Source organism: Ruditapes philippinarum, unplaced genomic scaffold (assembly GCF_026571515.1).
Source record: "Ruditapes philippinarum isolate M1 unplaced genomic scaffold, ASM2657151v2 ctg3520_1_1_1_1, whole genome shotgun sequence".
Taxonomy (NCBI): domain Eukaryota; kingdom Metazoa; phylum Mollusca; class Bivalvia; order Venerida; family Veneridae; genus Ruditapes; species Ruditapes philippinarum.
Genome location: NW_026853002.1, coordinates 64,676 through 75,739, shown reverse-complemented (window position 1 = coordinate 75,739; position 11,064 = coordinate 64,676).

Here is an 11,064-nt window from a genome sequence, read left to right as displayed (position 1 = left end):
TCAAAGCTTATTGACCACTATGCAAACAGTATATATTAATAAAAAGTGATCTTAATGTGGCAATCCTGCAAAATGAGGATCTACTTTTATCGAGGTTTCATCCAAAGGTGGATGTTGTTCAGCAAAACACGTTAGGTGTACTAAATCTGAAATACAGCTATAACTCTGTATACATTGCAAGCAATGTATACAAAAAACAGGATGTGATAAACAATATTGTTTGAATTGCATATAATGTCATACTTGTTAAGGTACGATTTAAAACATATTTCTATGTTTCTATTTCAGTAAGTGTTCGTGTGCTTGATGTTTTGTCAGCGTCTGTGTTATGCCTTGAGATGTTTTTTAAATTTTCCCTTAAATAATTATTATTCCTGGTAAAAACAAGTTCTTATGGTCAAGAGCAGTTCATAAACAGTTCCATTTTTACAAATCAGTAAAAGTGCCGGATTTGTTCAAGAAATTTCTTTGATTAAATGTGTCAAACATATTTGTTTTGTCTAATACTGGTGTGAAATAGTCTCTCGACGATACTTTCAGCAACAAATGCGTAGGGGATGATGATTTGTATTTGTTTAGGAGTGTATCTATTTGTGTCTCGCGTATCTTGCAGTTTGACGACATGATTAGAACTTCTCTAAATAGAAAAAAAAAAACAGAACCATTAAAAAAACTTTAAAAATCACAATATTGAGAATATTGCAGGATTAATACTGGAAAATATTGTAATATAAACTAAAGAATTTAAGCCTGAAGGCAAGGGGGTTTATGGCATTTTCTCTTTTGGCCTTAGCCTCAACTAGTAATTAAGCTATATTTATACATGTGTATGTATTTTTTTCATAACTAAACACATATATAAATATATAAAGGTATATTACGTATATTATACTATTTATGTCTGGTCAAGCTTTTTGCACGGTAAACTTAAAAGGTAAACGAACCATACAAAGTCAATATTACAACAACAACAACAACAACAACAACAAAAGTTGAAAGTGTAGAATTGTTTAATAAGACGAAACAAACCCCAAGACAGAAAGAAAAAGAGTGATTTTCCTGATTTCAGATGTCGCTGCTGTTAACCAATATTTTATGAAAACATAATAGTTTTCCAAGCTATAATTAGAGGCTATAATTAGACAGGTTTGATGTCGACTTTGGCAATTACTTTGTCGTTATGTCATATTCAATTGAGAACAGTGGGTTTGTAACGTACGAAGTTGTCAAGTAATGAAAACAACACTTTGTTCAAAATCAGAAATTAAGCATGTATGGAAAATATACTGAAGTATAGTGAATGGGAAATTAGAGCGCATTGGCATACAGTAACATAATTTCAATATTTGCTTTCTTTAGTGTTCCCCTTTTGTTTTGATTATAAAAAAGAATATCAATGTTATCATAAATATCGTGTTTTTACAGATAGGCAAATATGTACGGGTCTACATAAACATAGAAAGAATTAATGATATATTTTTGAGTAAATAATCGTATTACTAAGATTTCATTAAAGGGAAAACTGAGATCTTTAGATGAAGGGAATTAAAATATCATTTGTGTGTACCATAAAATGTAGGTCCGGATCAATAACTTATATGCAAAAATTACATCCATTTACCTGAATAAAGATTGATCGTGTGCAAAATGACCTAAAGAAACTCAGACAATTATGTCTCCTTTAATTCTGAGTAGATGTTTATTTTATCATATTTTCATATTGTGTTATTTACCCCCAAAAATAAAAGAAATAAACAAAGAAAAACAACAACAACAAAAAAACACAAAAAACACAAAAAACCCTACAACATCAAAAAACAACAAAACAAAACAAAACCAACAAACAAACAGAAAAAAGCGGCCCTTCCTGCGAAGTTGTTACCATAAGCTCGACAAGGTGCTACCATCTATTTCATGCTCTTTGATAATAATAATATATGCCATGTGTTGCGGTTCGGATCGGAATTATTGTCCAATGGGAACCCGCCCATGGATACCACAAATATTTGTCAGATATTCATTTCGTGCATATCCTATCATAGTCCATCATATTCTAAGTTCTGTACCTAAATAAAACAATTTTAGATGGAAATTTATGTAATTACACCTATAACTGTTTCTTACACCATCGTATGAAATTAGAACTTTATTCATAACGGCGAAATTATTTCATCCTTAGCCTGCCATTGTATTGCACAAGACTCGGTAGGCACCATCTATGCCAGATGGAATTTCCAGCAGGAAACATCAGTTTGATATGCAAGAAAACATTTTTGACTGGTTGTTTTAAATACATTCCTCTTTTTACTTCCAGGTTACAAAGCTTATTTTTAACTTTATCGTGAGATTATATTTCTCAATAACTGAGCAGTGGTAGCACCACAGTTATACTGACTAACATCGTACCTGAATAAGGTAGTACAATTACCTTGGGCACATTTCAGATAATTGATAATTTAATTTCAATGTTTTATTTCAGCTAACATGTAAAATTGTGAAATAATGAATTTGTTATTCAGATAAATAGTCATAAATGTATGGATGTTTTTCATGTATGTGTTTAGATTATGTTAGAATGTGTTGATATAATCGGAACAACGTGACAATGATTTTCAATCCCCTAGCTCACCATGAATATCCAGTAACATTGGAATGTGAAAATAACGCACGATTCGTGCAATAAGATGGTCACCCAATACACACACTGGGCCGTTGTGTTCAGCTTTTCATTTTAATGTAAAAATGATTAATAATCCACGTAACAAACATAATTTTCTATATATTTAGTTCAAAATGTATCTGAAACGCTCGATTCTGAAAAGGTATAGGACAGTCTTTCTAATTTGAGAAGACTTTATATAATATCATAAACATTATCAATTACTTGTCAATCATCATATAATAGCCATTCGTCTGAAATATTCACTTCTTCAACTCAACTCATATCATCTTGACAGCAAAAGAAAAAAAATGAGCAAAATGTCAACTTAAACATTACGGTTAGCAAATTTCCAACAACGCGTCACAAGTATTAATCAAAACACATTTTGCCTTACATAAATCTTTATATATAACTTAAATAAACAAAGAGAAGCACAGTTCACTTAAATGTAAATTGCTCTTTATTCAAAAATACCCATGCAAGTGTATGCTGGCTTCCTTTCATTATCAACATATTGATCAATGTATACAGATTCGGCAAGAATAATATTCTTTTACACTTCTAGCAACATGTTGTTCCTATACGATTATAATTGAATTGGAAAATATAAAAAGAAAATTATTCTTTTAAACTTTCGAAGGAAGCAGTTATCTTGCTGTCTCTGGAGTATACATGTATAATTGTGATATTAAAGCAAATAGCGTAACAGTTGCTCTTTCGAAAGATTTATCATTCAAAACACTTATCTGAAATAACATATCTGATCACATATGATCTTGATTGAATAAAGCATGCAAAAAGGATATTTAAATAGTAACGATATTTAAATATCAAAACTTTATATAATGCATGAATGTTTTGAAAAATGTACTAACAGATACACATGTAGCTAACTTAAGGGAGCCATTGTAGTCTCAAAGCCGGAAGAAGCTCAAAGAGACTCATGGATCTCGAAGAGTAGGTTTCTGATAAATATAATAATATTACAGTGTAAAACTTACGGGTATGTGGTAAAACCCTTACAAAAAAAAATAGAAAAAATGCTATTGATACTTGCTTCAGGACGTTCTATCCGTAATATTTTTCATATTCAATATACATATAAAATAAATTTATAAAACATTAAGTAGTTATACACAAATGGTGAAAAAAGCATTGCAAATACCTCATTGTTCTATGGTGGTATTATGTCAACATAAGTTATAATAAGTATAAAGTTTAACAAAGGTCCCCAAAGAGCAAAACAAAATAAAAAAACACACTTTTATATTGCCTCATTTATGGTGATCAACAGTAACATGTCCTCTTGCCAAGCATGCTTGTAACATGTATTCCTAGTTTTAAGAACAATATCAAAAATGTATCAGAAACAGGATTGTTGTACATGTAATAAAAATCCGGAGCCGCATTATAGGTCGAAATTCTTAGTAGATGCAAACGGAAACGCCGACTTCCTGCCGAGAAGGATAGCTATTCTTTAATTTTATATAATTATAATATTATACCTACGAATAAGACATTTCGGTCTGTTTGTAAACTTATAATAAATTAAATCGTATTCTCAACGATGTGCTGCGTCATGTGACGACAAGGATAAAATTAAGTGTGCCGATTAAGTCAAATAAACCTAATAAATATTGTTCAATCATCATAGCTTGGATTTAGTACCAGATGTAATAGTTAACCCTCGAATGAAATGTACAGGAGATTAACACTGATAAACACTGCATTCAATGTCTGGTGGATACATTTTACCAGTTAGGCATTATTTGTACCTGTTGTAAGAGGCCTTCAAATAGTATCCCAAACATGTGTAATAGGAATAAGACTGATCAAGATTCTTTATATGGAGTGTTAATGTATAAAGCAATTATTGAAAACGTAATTTTTTGACTATTTTAATGTAGAAAAGATGCACTAGATACTGAGACAGTTTAATACGCTATTGTCATTTTCCAAGGTATGTACAGTAAAATTACGTGTCTAATGACATTTTCGAAAGAGTATACAGTGTAATTAGACGTCTAGTGGCATTTTCTGAGGATAATATCTTACAATTACGTATCTAGTGACATTTTCTTACGATTATATAGTAAAATTGCGTATTTAGTGACATTTTGAAGGAATATGCAGTGAAATAAGGAGTCTAGTGACATTTTCTGAGGATAATACAGAAACATAACATGTCCAGTGGCATCTGTTTGGGATTATATATACAGCGTAAATTACCTGATGTTACTTAATTATTCTTCTAAAATGACAATAAGTATCACTACATTGTTTAATACCCCTTTTGTCTTATTTAGCTTCATCAAAATAGTGATGAAATCGTCAATGTCTGCTAGTTATTGTCGTATATTTACATATTTTACGACATTTACATTACATGAGCAATTACTATTATGATAAACAAATCTCAAATGTCTTTTGTTATTTTTTTCACTATAAGAATGTCAGATGTTGCAACACTTTTTCCAGGTGTATGGAAAATAGCATTTTTTACGGAATGAATTTTTCAAAAAATGTAAATATAACATTTCTTACAATTTCTAAGTCTACATCATTTTGACTACTAGCAAAGTGAAAAATAGGTTCTATTTTCCAGCGTAGCATAAAGATGAGAATTGATTTCAGGAACAAAAACCGTCATTTATATAATAGGAAACTGAAGTCAGTAGATAGATATACAAGGAAAAGGGACATTAATAAATAAATTAATTTAATAAAATAATAAATAAATAATTAATTCATTTATTAATTTATTTATTCATTCGTTCATTCATTCATTCATTCATTATTGATTGATTGAATTATTTATTTATTCACTGTTTTAGAAATCGAGAGCTCAAACTGTTCATTTCTTGATGATATTTGGGATTTTGTGATTATTCTTTGACAAAAGTCATTCTTGGATTTAATTAGGTTGTCAAACATATTTTTCGTCCCTAGTTTCACCAAAATTGTTTTCCATTGGATTTAAAATACAATCATTATTCATTATACAACCATTTCACTCTCTAGTTTTGTTTTACATCTGACAACACGTGGTAGAACTTATTTCTATCCGTATTCACTCCGAGATTATTATAAATTGTCGACGATGTGCTCCGACCGATGAAGCTTTCCCACTCTCCACCAACAAAAATATCAACATACACACAATATAAATAAAAGCCCGTTATAGTAGAATTTCAAAAAAACGGTATCTGTGTTCTTTTTTTGCTAATACAACTATTCCTGATCTTGATATTACTATTTTGACAATGTTGATATAGAAAGTGTAATAAAAGCCAAACATGCTTATGCATAAACTATTTTGTAGAGGAAACATTGATGATTTACTGAAAAGACAATTGTAACACAGTTCCAAGGAAAGCTAGTGATTTTCCTTTATTGAGAAAGTCGCGTCCATAAATCATTGCTGAATAACTCAATTATGGTGTCTTGCAAATTTTCACTTAGTGAAACACAACGTTTAATTTTCATACTCGGTTAACTGTGTGGCGTAAATATATAAACTGCTTTATTTAAGATAAACATATTTTTATGATGAATGAGCACAAGAAACAATTATGGCATAAGATAAAAAAAGCCAAACTCTTGTTCATATTTATCTCAATTTCTAGTAGACAACTAAATGTTGGTCATAATGGTTGTTTTTGTAAAACATTATGCGTAAGGCTTTAGGCAAAATGTCGCTTTATTTTAGAGTTATTCGACTTTAACAGAAAAGAAAGAAATACGTCCAAAGCTTTTAATCATTCCTTTCAGTAAGTAATACACCCCGAAAACCAACGCTCTTGTGCATCGGTCGACTGTTTCACTTTCGTTTACTTTCCAAGATGCTGCATACCTGGTGAACTAGCTAGTGTTCTCTTGAAACCTATAACAAATGATAGGATGCTACGTCATCGCGCATCTGCAAAAAGCTCCCAATCGAACTGATTTTTGTCAACATTTTCTTTTTTGCCGTTTTGAGCGTAGAGATTCCGCTTTTCTATTTTATATAAAATTAAACATGCTTAAGATAATTATCTGCTTCAAGATCCACAGAAAGAATAAAATCCATCTGAAAAAGGGACATCGTTCAAGATATGTAATTTCATAACATTTGTACTTACCCTTTCAATAAAAACAATAAGGTCAAAAAATTTTTGATTTTAAACAGAAAAAATTCATTCACCCGCACAAAGCTTACACATATATGTTTTCACACTAAAATAATGTATTGACTATTAATAACTTCTTGTTGAATTACTATAAATTTAAATGCACAATCAATCAAAACAAATGTAGCATTTTACCACGTGGTAACCTGTGTGATTAAAAGTTCTTAAAACCAGTTGGGATTGAATCTCCTGACTTACTTCGACGGACCTATGTAGATGATATTCTTACTGTTCGACCTTCTTTTAAGACATTAGGGTATTTACATGTAAGTTCACTGCCTGTTAGAAGTTCGCTTGGCGGTTAATCATTGTTTACCTGGAACATTCTTTGTGTAACTTTTACCAGTTTTCCGCCTGTTAGTGTTGATGCTTCTGAATGTTCCATAACAGTAACCCTCCGTGTTTCCTTGTGCAGGTCTCGTTATCAAGTATTAATTGAATGTTTGATATTTTGGTAATGGTTGTGTCGCACTGCTATCATTGTAATCTTCTTTTTATTTATTTATGTCTTTTTACCCGTATATAGCAAGGACAAAAAACTATATTGCAATTATGCGATGATAATGGGATTCATAATTAAATTAGATCATTGTGTTGTTTGAAACATTATTATGTTAACATCATGTCAATGATTTGAGGACACGCACATTTAAATTATATATTTATATATTGAAATGGCTATAAATGTTGTAACATTTAATGCTGAATAAATATTATGTTATGTTATGCTATTTAAATTTTTATTAGGATTATGTTAGAAATAATTGAAAGTGAAAGTTAATAAAGCCTGAAGAAAAAAGAAAACAATAAAGTATTTATTACTTTATAGGAAAATGCAACCCTATGCTAAAAGAAATTATAACAAATATGAGACTAATAGGGCTTTGTCTTTATTTAAGTTTGGTCAATGAATTAAAAATCTTAAACTCTATTTATAAGAAAACAACTTTCCAGGTGGTGATTTATTTCCTTTCAGACGTTTTCTCGTACATTAAGGTATGGCTATATTAAGTCTATGGCATCGTTTTCTACAACCAGGACTTTGTGGTCATTGAACAGCTCGTTCCAATGCTTTTCAATAGGTTGTGTGGAAATATTACGTCTCTTAACTATTTGATAATTATATTAGAGAAATAATCGTGATTCGCAAGTTATAAATGCACTCTTATGACATTTTATAAATGTAACATTATAACTTGTACTTTTAACAAAACGTATGATTGTTGTTATTTTTTTAATAACATTTCCTATATCGGTATTGCCTTTAAACCACACAATTAGAAATGAAATTACATGCTCTAAAACAGGATAATCATTCAACATTGTCATCAGCAAAATATAGGAAGAACTCATGAATTTGAGTTTATTTTGGTTATTTATAGTATTTCAGAGTAACTTATCATAAATTAAAAATTGTCCTTATTCTGTAATGAAAATGAAGGCAGAGATTAAAGGGGTAAGCTACAGTTTTTAATAGTCACAATTAATTGACTTTGCTTAAAATGTTTCTGTTGTCATATACTAACATCATCTACATTCTCAATTAATTATGTTAAACAGTTTTCATTCTGTCAACTGTATATGCCCAAATAAAATATTTAGCATATTGATTTTAACGAGAGAACAAATGAAATAAAAAATAAAAACAAATAACAACAGCACAGCACCCGGGAATCAAAACATTTGCCTGTTTAAGGAAATATGTCGATAACCGGCGTAGTTACTGACTTAAAATCATTGTATGACAAGTATATCTAAGTATTCACTAAGAACATTCATTTCAAATCGAGTCAGATTATGCTTAAAGTTCACGGATTTGGCCATGAAGTTATGAGTTAAGACCTGAGAATATCATTTCATCTGAACAGCAAAGGGAGTGGTATTATTAAAATTGAACTTATTGCGTTAAAAAGATATATCTCATTGAACACCATTGTTTTGCCTAAAAGCGTGTAAGTAAAAATAACACACTTTTAGGGCATAACAACAAATATCACATTTGAAAGAACTATTTTTGAACATTAGACATATTTTTACCTCGGGCCACGACACGTTCATGTGTATTTGTGGAATTGTCTATTTTTATAAAGAAAAGTAGATGAATTTAAGGCAGGCAGCTTATCGTTGGTTATTATTGGGACTTTATGTTGAATAATAAAGAAGCCTTACGAACAAAAGAACAATCACATTAATGAAACGACAAGGGTTGCTTTCAGTTAAATTGGACAAGTCATAACAAGTACACCGAAAGTAAAATTCTGTTGAACATTAATTTTATTGACACAATTATACAAAACCAACCCTAAGGGTCCGTTGTGTGGTGTCACTAAATGGTTATAAATAATCATTTTTAGAATTTATGCTCTAAGCATGAGCGGTCATTACTTAAGCTTTATTTACAGTGTTGATTTACTAACAACAGCTTGAGGCAACTGAACTTTTATATTTCATTTAAATCTCATATCATCTTATCATGATATTTTTTTAAAATTAAAAAAAGAAAATAGTTTTATTGAACATTGAATGTCTTTTATAAATATCATACTTGCATATCTAAAAGCACGGTGGTTATATCATTTTGGATGTTAATGCAAAATAGACATCTTAGCAAATGTTGCACGATAAATGGCAGTCTCTGTAAGCTACAGTACTTCTTCAGAAATATTGTCGGACTCCCTAAAATCCTTTCTTGCTTACAATAATGAATGATCTGAACTATAGAAATACATAAAAACATGATTAGGTGATCCTTATCTGATGTTATCTTTTTTCATACATTGGAGCGTTTAACTATATTTTCTAAGTAAAGATAAGGTTAAGATATTAAAAAGCGAGGAAAGACTTTAAAATGAGTCATTGTTATGTGAAGATTGTTTGAAGCAATTCAGTATACGTGCGTCCATAAACTTAACCGATATGCTTATGATTGATATTGCTTTTTATTATTTTGTGAATATAGTCTTTTAAGATAATACCCTATATCACCATATATAACTTGTGTAGATTATAACTTAAGTTACTTGAAACAAGGTGAAGTCTAATATATAAAGCAAACAAGGAAGGGAAATGTCCGAAAATCTTATGTATTTTGATAAATTGTTATTATTTTATGTCAAAATTATAAAGATATGTTTGACAAACAATTAACCTACGCATGTCTCCTTGAAGCTTCTGTCACATAAGCTTTTACTTCAATTACAATTTGTAAAATTGCCAAGAATATTGCAAATAACAATGTTTTAAGAAATATCAAATAAGTACTGTGCTCTTTGTAAGCTCATCGTTTAACTGTGATCGACTTATGTATGAACTTAAACTGTGTCATTGTTACAATTTAAAACGAAGTTTCTTTTCATATTGATATGTGTGTACGCATTTTATAAAGACAGTTACTCAGTGAAGATAGAGATTACAATAACACGATAATACAAGTATTTGACTGACGTTTAATTCAAGGAAGAAAAAGAAAATAACCATTTTCTGAAGAACAATACAGTTTAAAACTAAAATAGTTATACTCATCGAAAACTTTAAACGACTTAAAGAAAATTTATCAATATTGGACTGTCTGTTAAAGACATATTATTACTGTTTGTATCTTGATAAGAATCTTTGAATCTTCCAAAGTATCTGAACTGAAATAGTTTTGTTTGTCAATGTACATAAGACCTTTAGTTACTACTATAACTAAATCTCTAAACATCGACCAAAACGCCAAAATGGTAAATGTTGCCTACTCGGTTAAAAGAGCAGAGAGGTTGTATTAAAATATGTTTTTAGGAAAAATTGAATATAAAAACATCTCTCACACCTTCGTACTTATACTACAAATAATATAAGACATAGCTGATTATTTTGCGGATTATGTACTGTTTTGTAATATGAACAAAGAATAAACAAATTCTTAGAAGAAATGTTATTTCTATGTGTAAAACTTGAATGCAATATTGATGGGAACCGTTTATCGATTGGAATTTAGAAACGCAAACTTATAATGTCAAACACTGTGAAATAAAACAAACCAACATAATTTGTGTTTAATTTTTTATTAGACCATCATCATGTATTCAAACTAACAGCAGAAATACCATGTTTCAAATATCTATACATGAAAATGTAGAATAACGACGACAAAAATATTACATTGAATAGAATTATGTCAAAAATAGAACTTATAATGTTATCTTGTCTGATTTACCACACCGCGCATCGATATCATGTAACAGTTTAATT